This window comes from Topomyia yanbarensis, chromosome 2 (genome assembly GCF_030247195.1).
Source record: "Topomyia yanbarensis strain Yona2022 chromosome 2, ASM3024719v1, whole genome shotgun sequence".
Lineage (NCBI taxonomy): Eukaryota > Metazoa > Arthropoda > Insecta > Diptera > Culicidae > Topomyia > Topomyia yanbarensis.
Genome location: NC_080671.1, coordinates 464,227,762 through 464,242,159, shown reverse-complemented (window position 1 = coordinate 464,242,159; position 14,398 = coordinate 464,227,762). Strand labels below are relative to the sequence as shown.

The 14,398-nt window shown below is 39.4% G+C and overlaps 1 long non-coding RNA gene across 1 annotated transcript; it reads left to right on the top strand.

Annotated features, from left to right (window-relative positions):
- The first annotated feature begins 5,181 nt into the window (after positions 1 to 5,181).
- On the top strand, positions 5,182 to 6,854 carry LOC131682316 (uncharacterized). The gene is made up of 3 exons (XR_009304061.1): positions 5,182 to 5,240; positions 5,294 to 5,554; positions 5,639 to 6,854. It is a non-coding gene; the product is annotated as an uncharacterized LOC131682316 (long non-coding RNA).
- The last annotated feature ends 7,544 nt before the right edge of the window (positions 6,855 to 14,398 follow it).

The following is a 14,398-nucleotide window of genomic DNA, read 5'->3' as shown; positions in this document are numbered from 1 at the left end:
AATCAAGAACGACGCTGAAATCGTCTTTCGTTGATCCACACACATACATGCGCACTGATAGAAATTCAAACAATTTGCTTCAAACCCCCCACTCCAAAAATATCCATGTTAAGAAGAAATGATCACGCGCACACATACCTTTTATGTGTCAACTGTATAAACTAACTATGTATGCCTTACAGTACATACAGATAAGTGATATGTGCACAAAAAATTTGGTATTGTCCAAAATTTTCCAATTTGGGAATTTGCATACAAAAAGTAATTTATTTCGCTTTTATCTTACTTTTGTCATGTTTTATTTCTTTTCTTTTATTTATCTTTTATCCGTGGAATTATTTCGTAACCAATAGGGGACCATTCATAAATTACGTAACGCGTTTAGGGGGGGGGGGGTACGACAGGTTGTGACATGTTGCGACATATGGGGGAGGGGGATTATGCTAGATCGTTACGTAAGATGTTTTTACTGAACAAATTTTTTACGAAGAATTTGTTACGTAATAGGGGAGGGGGGATAGAGAATTTTGTGACAATTTGTTACATGGGGGGAGCGAGGAGTCAATTTTGGGCAATTTTCGCGTTACGTAGTTTATGAATGGTCCCTAGTCTTCGTAATTTCTGCTCGCCAACGTATAAGACTAATTACCTCTAAGACACTTTGCGCCGGTAGCATACGGGCGAAGTGCAATCTACGAACTGACTTAATTTATCGCCCCGGTCTCTACCGAGCGATTATCAACTACGAACTGCCTAATTAAATTTAACCCAGATGCCTTTTGTCACTCGGCTGTGTAGAGTTCTAGCTGTAGGCTCAGAGAACGCTAAGGTTTAAAATTAACCATTATACTTCGCTCGCAAGAGTAGGAGGGGGTAGATGAATCAGTAGTTATTTATGATTCATGCTCGGAAGTCTTTACTTTCCGCTCGCGCAAGGTCGCGCCATCACGGCTGGCAAGCAAAACCGTGTTGAATTAAGCAAATTGATTTTTCGCTTCTGTAAGCGTATAGCTTGGAGGAAGCGAGCGTGTCAAAATATCAGCTTAGCTTTAGGCTATAGCTGGTGATGTAACCAAGAAAATCTAGCTTCCATGGTGCATCACTTGGTTTAATTTTCCAGGGTTGACTCTGGCTGAAAACTGTAGGCGCTGCATAAGGAACTGTGTAAAATATCAGGTCAATTATTTATACCGTGGCATCCCGCATTACATTTCAAATTTGTATGGATATAAGATCGAGAAATTCTACCTTTTAGAGCATGTTCAGGAGTGTTTCAGTTCCAGATTCATAATTTTGACAGCTCCATAATATTTTTTTTTTATTTTTTATTTCCTTATCTTCTATCTAATATAAAACTGAAAATTTTAAAACTAGAACTTGCTGTCCCTAGTAGCAGTTTTAGCAGATGTTCTATTCAGTTTAAAATTCATGTCTCACCATTCCTTCAGTGTTACTGCATTCAAATTTATTTTTCCCCTGTCTATCGGGTCTAAGTGTCTGTGCTGAAAACTTTGCATGTATTTAAAACACAGTTCTAAACGAGTTTTAAAATCAGCAATAAATAGAACGGAGTCGTATAACAGTTTTAAATTTTGAAACAAAACTGTTAGAAATTATAAAACAAAGCGCTCTGCTGGGGATATGAATGTTTCAGTTCCAGTTCTACTTTGAAACTCCTATACAAATAAAAACGCTTCTGAACATTCCCTTACATTTTCATTTCCAAAAATCGAAGTATCAAACTTTTTTTTACTACCAGCACTCAACAAGATGAGAAACATGAAAAGAATAGTTTGAAACTTTACTTCAAGCAATATAATTAATCAATGCTTTTGAATCATTAATCTGAGTATAAAAAATTAAAAAGTACTATATTGAAGTGAACAACTAAAATGGCCAGTAAAATATTGCAATGGCGTCGGTGGTAAAACATGATGATGAGTTATGTTCTATCAATGACCATACGGTGGGCTGGGGTGCAACGCCCAACTCCTACTTAGCAGAAGGAATCTTCACATTTCTTTTCGATCATGTCCATATGAGCCTGCCTAGTCCTAGCTTTCCGTTCCAAGTTTATAACTGATTTGTTCTAGAATACCTATCGGTCTTTCAATTTCATTGCTTTCGTTTCTCTTAGTCTTAAATTTGCCGAAAATAGCCAACAAAATCGATACAGCTAATCTAATTGATTTTAAATATACCATGAATTGAGACAAAAACTAAGGACATTTTGGGTAAAATTATGGACGCTTTCCCAAATTATCGAAATTAAGGATATGTCCTTTAAAATAAGGACGGTTGGAAACCCTACTTTTTATCGTCGAAATGGTGAATTATCTGGACTCATTTACTCATATGAGTGGTTACTACAATATTGTCGCGTGTTTGTTTATTTATTGGGGTTTTAACCTCCTGGTCATTCGCCCTTATAAGAAAATCTCACATTGTGCCCGTCTGAAAAGCGCTTCAAATATAGGCGCAGTTGATCCGCAAGCTGTTTTCTAGAACTAGACAACGAGACAGTCGAACATAAGCGAACTATAGGAGTGACAAGCAGTCTCTATTATAAATGTGGGTGGAGGGAATTCTCTTTAAATGTTTATTTGCCTGTTTGCTGTGTGCTTTCCGAAGGCTTCAAAGAAAAAGCTTTCTGTGAATTTATACAGGCGGCGTCACGTGTCTATTTGAGTTGAGCTTTCATATAAATTTTGAGCGATTATCCTGCAACCCAGTGAGCAAATTTTCTGGCAGAGACCGATCTGCTAGATTTCTGTAAGTCTTGGTTTGGCAGCCCTGTCAGATTTCTGCGCGTATCCTGTCGGGTTAGTTGAGCTAGGGCGAACTCGGTTTCGCTCGCGTTTTCTGACAAATTTTAATAGGAACCGAGCAAAACCCTGGCATAACTCAGACATAAACTCTGCAAAGATCCTGGCAATTCCTACCTGGTAGAATTTAGCACGAATCGAGCAAAACATCTGACAAAGATGTGGCAGGAAGCGTGCAGAGATCTTGGCCGTACATTTCTGGCTCGAATCTGGATAAAAGTGAGCAGCATCAGTTGGTTTAACCGCTGCTGTCAGAAACGGTTGTTCCATTCGAGCGAATTCGTTGCCAGAATTCTCGCACAAATCGCGCAAAATGCTCGCAGAAACTCTGCCAGCATCAATTTCGCTTTGCTCAACTTTTGCTAACTTTCTGCTTGCCACGCTGACCGGGAAGGCACAATCCATGCACAGATAGCGTTTCACTATGTTCAAGTGTTTGGTCGGCACGGAATGCTGCCCAGTAAAGTTCAGCCGGAAATGAACTGGAATTCTGGCTGGTTCTAGTTCGTATTCCGGCTCCAGTGATACAACTGATTCTAAATAGAATCGGTTATGTCACTGGAACCGGAATATGAGCTGGAACCAGTGGGTGGTAGCAAAATAAATTTATCCACACTGATGTTGTATGCAAGTGGTTCGATATCGATGATAATTGCAGTTTACTCACAGATGTCGCTTCAAGAAAAAACAGACAGTTGGTTCTGGTATTAGCTGTAGACTGGTATAATCACTCAACCGGTTTGAAGCTAGTTTATTTTATTTATTTTTTATCATTTTTATTTGAAACTGCTCAGGGATGCCAGATTTGAAGATTTGTCTTCATTTTGAAGACATTTCAAATGTTGTAAAGACGTGTTTTTCATTTTGAAGACAAATTCGTTTCGATGTCTGACTGATTTCCGGCAGAATTATGGCTCAAAATCAATAACCGATTCAGAATCCTGGCCGTTGAAGACAAATGAAGACATTTTTTATGAAATGCTAAGACATTTGAAAAATATACCTGTTATCCCTGAAACTGCTTGTCATTTCCAGGGTGGCTAGACCAACCACTTACCGATTTTGGTCTTCCCTACCGATTCAAAGACGACCAAGGGAAAACTATTGATATTTTCTTATCCCTTCCGAAAACTACCGATTTTTATTGCTTTGGACACATCCTACTCAATATTCATTTTTGAGTTGGATTTGGTCTGAGATCTGTGTTTTCAGTATTTTTTTTATTTCGATTATAAAGTTTTTAACCTTAAGATCATTCGCCTCTTCGGGTTAGAAAAATCTCTTATTTTTAACCCTATATGCGGGGTCGGGACCCAAACCCAGGTGCGCTGCGTACAAGGCAATCGATTTACCAACTACGCTACGCCCACCCCCACCCTGGTCATTTCTGAACATTTTGGAATGAAGAAAATGAACAGGAAATCGCTCGCAGAATTGAGGACATTTGTTGATACTAACACTCGAAATATTAAGGATCTCAAATTCACAAAACAGCCAGTGGCAGCATCTGCTGGATTAATTATTAACAAAATCTTGGTACCTATATACACCGATCCATGCATACATTTATGGCTATATAAGCATCATATAATCGAGTTATAACAATGTTTGCTTATATCCTATACATTATTTCTACGGTTAAGTTTGTTTGTTTTTTAAAACATAGAAGTCACTTCTTTCACAATTTTCATTATGATGATGCACAATTCTATTGACAGTGCTATTTTAGCATAGTTTGCCATAAAAAATTGCTTTGGAATAATTTACGAGTTCTTAGATGACGGCTAGACGCACATAACATTTTATTTGCGAGAGTAATGATGCGGATTGTGCACTTTAAGACATAATATATAAAGTAAAGCATGGCAAATTTGCGGCGTTCTTCGTGTGTTTGTATGTTGATGAGCATGCAACGTGCCTTATCGATAGAAGGGGAAATGTACTTTGATAAAATAGTGCCACGGATGAATTTGTTTAGCAACGATTGTTTTGGTTACCTCACAGACTAACAGACATAACACTCAAAAACAAAGCTTCACCCGCTTTAACGGTCATTTTAAATATATTTATAGTTGGGACTGTGGCCACATTTAAAATTATGGCGCCACTGACATATGAACAAGCATATGAAGGATAGACCACTAGTGAAAAACTGTTCCCAAACCTGAGGGGTAACCCACCAGTAAATGAGCATTTGGGACTGTGAATAATAGGTGGAGCTAGTGTTCTGGGAAAATTGTCGGATCGATGTTTCTTGAGGGAATTCCCTCATAGTGTTATGTTTGTTAGTCTGTGGTTACCTGTTGACGCAAATGTAAGTTTTCTTGAGTTCTTTATTTATTGATAAAAGATATTACTCATAAAAAGCATCTCTAATCTGCAGCACAAGGATGGGAGTATTCCAGCTTTGAGGAGGTAGGTGGTTATTCTCGCACATGGATATTGTCTTAAAATCTTCTTACCCGCAGCTCCACGAACAATGAAATATCGCACCTGGAATGGGAAACCGTGCGAGTTTCCCCAATCTCTCATGACTAGTGGATTCCCTGACAACGGATGACGGAGAACTGGAGAGTACATTCGTGAATGTGTTCCTAACCACCTACCGTATATTTGCCAGCCGGAGAAAGTCCTGGGATTGCTGCTGAACCGAAACGAGAAATTAAATTCGCAACCAGCGGCACTATTGCCCTCGGATGCGCTGAACGACCAGCACAAGAAAACTCTAGGTTTGTTAAAAAATGAACAGTTCAGAGTTTTCAATAGTAATTCATAACTCCACTTAAGAAACACTATCTGCTCTGCCATTATAGTCTCCATTCTACACATTTGGCTGGATGGATTCCCCGGAGATTTGGACACGAGAAGCTTGCAAGGCTTCTGGCCTTCACATGGAAGCGGTTGCCGAATTCAGAAAGACACGTTAAAGCTTTACATAGGTGAGTTAGGCTGATATTTTTTCGGTGTTAAGTCAGACCGGAGTAAGTCACAAATTCTCAAAAAGTGAGATAATGATAGCATTGGATAAAGAATTTCCTAAGAATACCCTCGCCATTGCCATGGTTCAATGATTACCATGATCTGACCGACTAATTTGGAGTTTTTGGAGTGTTTACAATCTGTCTTCCGGGGGACACCTTTGCATCTGCTGGACTCGTACCGATTCCCATGTAGCACTTTACCGAACAGCCGACCCGACCGGATATGGAACTGTTCAAGCGGTTGAGACGTGTGATTTGGTCCATTAGAGACAAGTACGAGTGTAGATCAGTACTCGCCACCGTTACCGAGTTTAATGCGGTATCCTTCCGGGTGACATGCTTATCGAACCGCGACTTAAACCGCAAGTAGATTAACTACTTAACTAAGTTAGGAATTAGCGAGTTATTTTTTTTTACTAGGAACGAACCCTCCTCATGCCCATTTGGATTGACATTGCACAGGAGCTTCGACTGTTGAAAAACTTCTCCTTAAAGGCGATCATCTCAGGACTTCAATTGAATGCCGTCTATCGCCTTTCGAAAACCTGGGCCGTGCGAGAAAAACTACTAAATTTTCAGACACGGTAGGCGAGAACGACCGGCATCTGAAGAAGGTATTTCAGATGCAAAACATGGCAGACAGACCTAACGATGATTCATGCTGCCATGCCTGATACGCCACAAGATGGCTTGATCAATTTCGACAAGTGACGGAAGGAGTTCGAGGTCATCAGCCAGAGGATGCTCTGTTAGGTTGGTAGTTTGCCTCGCTGCTGGTCCCGGACGAGACGCATTATCCTCAAAGTAAATGCGAGCAAATTGTGTTTATTTTAATTTTAGACGCTGAATCCCTCTGGGTAAAGAGTCATTATTCATACGCGTATAATCATGTGTAAATCAAGGGGTTGCCATTCCTATGGTAAAGAGTCATTATTCATACGCGTATAATCATGTGTAAATCAAGGGGTTGCCATTCCTATGATCATTCTCAGGGATAGACCGTTCCAACATCAAATTGTGGTCTTACGGAACGATTTTTTTTATTGAAACAAACTATTGAATTCAAAAATAATTGTATTGTCTTCCGACCAATAATTTTATTTATTGAATTTAATGCATATTTTAATTGAACCTACAAATCTTTTTTCTGAGTGTAGCATTATTTCCCAAACCCAAGCATCAAATAAACATTCAAATCTCTTGTAGGATACGGAAAATACTGATATCACTATTCCTCAGAACGGTACATCGTCCTCCGTCGTTAATCCGACACTTTCCACTGCAACTTCTTGCCGGTTTCGTACAGGTTCGACAGTGCCATAGTAAACTCATCCTTAGCATTCAGTTTGAGATAGTTCTTGTACAGCAAAAGCGCTGTCCAGGCATCCTCAACGGAATCGTGTGTCTCGGATTGGATCTTGATCCCGAAGAATTGTCATGCCAAGAAGCGAAGCGATACCATGCGATGATGGGGAGATGAAACAGGTAAACCGTGTCCACGACTTGCTCCGGTGGAACAATCATATTGATCACGCGAAAATCGTTCTTGAGTCCATGTCCATCGAAGATGACACCACTGTTCACCAGATAGCGTATTTTTTGGTAGGACTTTTTCAGCGTCTTCAGTCTCTTGTTGCTAAAGTTAACATCCAGATCGACTGGTTTGATTCCGGAGAATTTTGTCAAATAATCGACAACCTGACCTGAGTGGAGATGTAATCATCGACGAAGGGAACTCCTTCATCTTTACTTTGCCCGCGGATACACGTGATAAAGCAGTTTTCAACTATCCAATTTCCAAATTCTCCTTCTCATCCAAAATCATTCAGAAGTCTAGCAGGAACCATGAGTATTGCTGTCCTCAATTAGACGCATTCGAGTTGAACGACGGTGGCGGTAATCTGTAATAACAGCGTAAAATATTGTAGGACCTGTGGAAACAGTATTCAGGTTCAAGGACAGTTCGAGGTAAATAACATTGTTGTTCGTGTGGCTTACTCGTTTCCTAATCAGTGTTTTTTTGTGCTTAAAATCCCCGTTTTCTACATTCAACATTTAAATCCCGCTCATCGATCATCGCTTCGCTCATCATACCTGGAGTACACCTATTCCGAGCCGCAACTTTAACGATTTTGCCGAATTTAGTTTCTCTGTAACCATTACAATGGATGCTGCGTCGGTCTGTTGTGCCTGCACTCGTGTAATTGAAACAGTGGAAGAAAGCGTTTGCAGTGGATTCTGTAAGTCGTCTTTCCACCTAAAGTGCATGAAACAATCTGCCGCCATATTTGATCGCCAAATGCGCTAATCTATTCTGGATGTGTAACTCTTGTACTAAATGGATGGCTAATGCTACTTTTCGTCAAACGATTTCATCCACCAACAATGCCATGGAGGCCATTAGTGCTGAACAAAACAAAACACTAATGGAGCTAAGACATGAGATGGAACAAAACAGCGCAAAAATCAACAAAATTTTGCAACACATTCCAAGTGTACTTCAAGATCGAGCTGGCCGAAAGGATAGTACTTCCAGTAAGACGCAAAAACGTCCCAGGATTGATGGCGATTCTGATCAGACTGTCGCTCAACAACGACGAATCTAATGAGCTATGTGTCAACGCTGATTGATAAATTAGAAAAACGACAACAAATTGATGCAGTGTATGTAGCTTTCTCCAACGCTTTCGATCGCCTTTCTCATCAGCTAGCTGTTGAAAAGTTGATGCGAATTGGATTTCCGGACTGGCTGACCAATTGGATCTTCTCGTACCTTACAAACCGCAGTGCATCTCTGCGACTTGGAACTGTAGATTGTTGTGCACTTCAGATGGACATAGATAGGATCATGGGTTGTTGTGATAGAAACGGAATGACTATAAACATTCAGAAATGCAACATAATCACATTCACACGAATACACTCGCCAATTACGTTTGAGTATGCAGTGAGCGCTGCACCAGTAGAACGAGTTTCATCAATTAAGGACCTTGGTGTTATACTTGACCATAAGCTACGTTTCATCGAACACTCCAATGCAGTAACTGCTAAAGCCTATGCAGTACTAGAACTAATCAAACGAAACACCCAAGATTTTAACGACGTCTACTGCCTGAAGGCACTGTACATCAGTCTGGTACGCAGCATTCTAGAGTATGGAGTTATCGTTTGGGCTCCGTATCACACCGTACACATTAATCGCATAGAACGGGTGCAAAAGAGCTTCGCCCGGTATGCTCTTCGACGGCTTCCCTGGCGAAATTGATTTGAACTACCACCGTATGAGCATCGTTGTGCTCTTATCAACCTGCCTACGCTACGAAACAAGTGAGTTTTTCTGCAGCGACTTTTTGTGTTCGATCTTCTCGCTGACAACATTGACTGCCCTCTGCTTCTCGTTAAGCTGGACTTCAATGTTCCTGGTAGGTCTCTGTGGAGAATGGACTTCTTTCGGCGCTCTACTCATCGCACGCAGTACGGCCAGAATGACCCGGTAGATGTTTGCTGTCAGCTCTTCAATAGCATTTTTCATCATTTTGACTTTAATTTAAGTAGAGAAATGTTCAAATTGAAAATAGGTTTAAGTTAATATAATATTTCAGTCTGTACGAAAATTATTAATTCGAAGACAATATATCAAAAATTAAATCTCACCTCGGATGGAAAAAGTGACAATCTATCCGAGAGCACGACACATTTTCCCATTACCTACGTTTGCACCATTCCGCGCATCCCTATCACTAGACACTTGGGCAGAGGGTCGCGGCATTTGTTTCTTTAGATAGGGTAAACAGGTCTAATACGCCCTCCTTAAGCAAAAATAGCTATATTTCACCATTCGACGCTATGATCTTCTCATTAACTACTCTAATTTATTGTTAAATTAGTTAGAAATTAGTACCCGTTTCATTTTTTATTAAAAACATCCTGATACAAGTATAATTAAACATTTTTCAAAGATGACTAAATTCTAGTTTTTTTCTTTCACCCAGGGCAAAATGCCCCCGGGGAAAGTGTAATATACCCCACAACAAAAGGACGCTATGCCCCACAGCAATCGGTGAGTATGCCCCACAACAATGGGTGGGGCGTTTTGGCCGGTGATGAGCTGTTGTGAATACATGAATAATTCTACACACACACACACACACATAGTTTTAAGCCAAGCTATAAACTAAGGTAGTGACTATAACATTCTAGTAAGCTACTTGAAATAGTTCTATCGAATCCGACTATTTCTAATTGGTTGTAATGCTTTGGGAAAAAGAGGAAGCTTACATAAAAGTAGCTCTTTTGAAACTTTTGTGTATATTGTTGGTTTGCAACATATTAAAAATACCAAACTAACTAGTACTAGTACGTTGATTTGATGAAACGATACTGTTATCAGTCATTTTTACTTTTTAGATAATTCAGGAATCCTGGGAATCGAATAGGGGCACTTAGCCTCGGTGGGTCGTATTATACCCTTTTACACCTACTACTTTACTTTCTTTAGATACTACTTTTTTATTTCGATTATAGAGGTTTTAACCTTAAGGTCATTCACCTCTTCGGTTTAGAAAAATTTCTTATGAAAAATTTCTAACCCTATGTGCGGGGTCGGGACTCGAACCCAGGTGCGCTGCGTACAAGGCAATCGATTTACCAACTACGCTACGCCCACCCCTAGATACTACTTATTGCACTTCTCACACCAGGCCGGTGTGATTTTTTGAACAGAAATATTTCTCTAAATTGACGCAAATGTTCCGTCGACATGTCGGTGGTTGGTGTTGGTAGGATACAGGAGATTGCACACTAGAAGGATATTATTTTTGACACTTTCGGTGTTGCATTTGAGGAAACGTTTTTGTTGAGTGCCGAACAGGCGACTGATTTCCGTTTCATCCTTGTTACTACGAGTAGGTTGTGCTTCTTTTGCCATCTCAGTATAGATATCAGTTTCGGCTGCCAACGTCGGATAGTAATCTAACGAGAAGAGATTATATTGTGCGAGAAGAGATTATTTAAAGAAACCATCCAACTTACCACTACTGGCCACTAAAAATCGAAACTTTACATTGTTAGCATCATACTGCTGAACTTCGCTGTCCAAGCATTCCTGATGATCTTCCAGGTATTGCATGTGCATCTCCGCCCCCGGAACAAACGGTCGGGGTGAAACGGATAGTTAAATTCTTCGCATACCACTAACCGTATCGTGAGGGATCAAACTTCCCTTCGTAGTGCATCTGTTCAAGCGATCGTATGTGCTTGAGTTATTTTGGTGTGTAAAACTCGTAGGCGACTGTGTCATACAGGATTCAATAGAAAATGTTCGACTTTTTTCCTTTGCTGAAAACTATATTAAAATCCGAGGTTTTATTAGACATGGACAAATACCTGACTAACTGATTTAAAAATAATCTTTCAGAAGATTCTTTTCTTTGCTGTATTCGAATTAACATGTCAAAGGGTATTCTAGTTCACTCCGATATATCGGACATTACCTATTCATTTTTTTGTTCAGAAAAAACATGGTACGTAGTTATATCTAACTCTCCCTCTCCCATACGTCGCAGAACGTCACATTTTGTAAACTACTCCCCCCACTCTCCCCCAATCCAGCTTAAACGATGACATAATTTATATATGAAACCTTAGCTGATAGCGGCAATATACACAACATATGCAGTAGCCGAAGTAACGCAGAAGTGTTTCCTTCTGAAATATCTAGCAAAAATAATTCGTTCGACTAGGATATACAAATCGAACGGCCCCACATTGAATGCAGTGTTAGCGAATGCTTGCGTAAGAAAATTGTCAGATCATCCGCGAAAATTTAAATAAAAAATCTGTGCCTCCCGTCGCACCTCTCGTGCGGTAATAGGAAGAATTTTTGGAGCGCGGAACCACTTTTTTCAGTCACGATTGCAAACTAAAAGCTACACGTATAAAGTTCAATGAACTTTTTAGGCTACACTAACCGCTTGGGCTTAAACCTCCGATATCAGTAGAAACTATTTGTTTAAACAATTTTTCATCCCTAATAACGATAAAAGAGGATGAAAATCTGACATCTTTTTTCTGTACGAAATGGTTAATAATTTTCAATGTTTAATAAGATGTTTCATGTACTATGCTATATTGCTCCTTAGTGGAGAACAATTTTGGTAAAAACTATTTGTTCTCCATTAACTGTCTTGTTGTGCGTACTGTGTTATGGGTGGCAACTGACTAGAGGCGATTCAAAATGTAAGTGTATCGCTTCCAATATGAAAATGACGCCAAGTATAATAAAGAAACACGTAAGGATAATACTATGTTCACACTACAAAGTTAAAACATGTTTTAATAATTAGCAACAAGAAACATGTCATCAAGAAAGCCTTAAAACATGTTTTAACTTGTAGTGCGAACGTAATATAATATCAAAAACCCACCCACCACATACATTTGAAATACAAAACTAACACGTAACCTACTAGGTGCCAAAATCGACAAAAATATTTTTTGACATGAAAATTCTACTTGCCACCCATTCATCTCATCAAACGTTGTACCAACAAACACAAAATGCATGCGTCAAGCGACCCGATACAAATATTGCTCCTTTTTTGTTCATTTAACAAAAAAGTAAAGTAAACTCGCACAGTATGGCGCAGAGCACGATAAACTTTGCACTCGGTTCTAGTGAGTGAGGGTTTATGCTAATAATGGAAAATTTCAAATAATCCTTACCATAATTCTTGTGTTGTCCTAATAAGGACAATTTGTTGTGAAACAATAATGTACGTTCTCTGCGAACGACACTCGTACATGGTGATGATTTCTGGGTGGAAACGGAGCGATGACTTCCTCCGTGGCAGGAACAACGTCCCCGCTGCTTTCGTTGCCTGCTGCTTGTGGGGAGCCTTTCCTCCGACAGACCAGTGAGCGATCTGCTTGTTGCTACTTCTGCTACGAGGGCGGGTAAACGAATGATGAGTAATTAAAACATGCTGTACTTTTTACGAGTGTCCAGCATTCTTTGAAAGAAAATGGGCGGGTCTAACAATGATTAAAATTTTATGTTCGGCAAATTAACCAAACACGTCAAACAGTAGTGATTCTTCCAAATGTTTACCCTTCTCTTTTGCGCCGAGCGAAGTGAATGCAAGTCTTTGCTACCTGCGCACACCGTAAGCACCGAGCCAAAACGGATAGTTAAATTCTTCGCATACCACTAACCGTATCGTGAGGGATCAAACTTCCCTTCGTAGTGCATCTGTTCGAGCGATCGTATGTGCTTGAATTATTTTGGTGTGTAAAACTCGTAGGCGACTGTGTCATACAGGATTCAATAGAAAATGTTCGACTTTTTTCCTTTGCTGAAAATTATATTAAAATCCGAGGTTTTATTAGACATGGACAAATACCTGACTAACTGATTTAAAAATAATCTTTCAGAAGATTCTTTTCTTTGCTGTATTCGAATTAACATGTCAAAGGGTATTCTAGTTCACTCCGATATATCGGACATTACCTATTCATTTTTTTGTTCAGAAAAAAACATGGTACGTAGTTATATCTAACTCTCCTTCTCCCATACGTCGCAGAACGTCACATTTTGTAAACTACTCCCCCCACTCTCCCCCAATCCAGCTTTAACGATGACATAATTTATATATGAAACCTTAGCTGATAGCGGCAATATACACAACATATGCAGTAGCCGAAGTAACGCAGAAGTGTTTCCTTCTGAAATATCTAGCAAAAATAATTCGTTCGACTAGGATATACAAATCGAACGGCCCCACATTGAATGCAGTGTTAGCGAATGCTTGCGTAAGAAAATTGTCAGATCATCCGCGAAAAATTAAATAAAAAATCTGTGCCTCCCGTCGCACCTCTCGTGCGGTAATAGGAAGAATTTTTGGAGCGCGGAACCACTTTTTTCAGTCACGATTGCAAACTAAAAGCTACACGTATTAAGTTCAATGCACTTTTTTAGGCTACACTAACCGCTTGGGCTTAAACCTCCGATATCAGTAGAAACTATTTGTTTAAACAATTTTTCATCCCTAATAACGATAAAAGAGGATGAAAATCTGACATCTTTTTCTGTACGAAATGGTTAATAATTTTCAATGTTTAATAAGATGTTTCATGTACTATGCTATATTGCTCCTTAGTGGAGAACAATTTTGGTAAAAACTATTTGTTCTCCATTAACTGTCTTGTTGTGCGTACTGTGTTATGGGTGGCAACTGACTAGAGGCGATTCAAAATGTAAGTGTATCGCTTCCAATATGAAAATGACGCCAAGTATAATAAAGAAACACGTAAGGATAATACTATGTTCACACTACAGAGTTAAAACATGTTTTAATAATTAGCAACAAGAAACATGTCATCAAGATAGCGTTAAAACATGTTTTAACTTGTAGTGCGAACGTAATATAATATCAAAAACCCACCCACCACATACATTTGAAATACAAAACTAACACGTAACCTACTAGGTGCCAAAATCGACAAAAATATCTTTTGACATGAAAATTCTACTTGCCACCCATTCATCTCATCAAACGTTGTACCAACAAACACAAAATGCATGCGTCAAGCGAC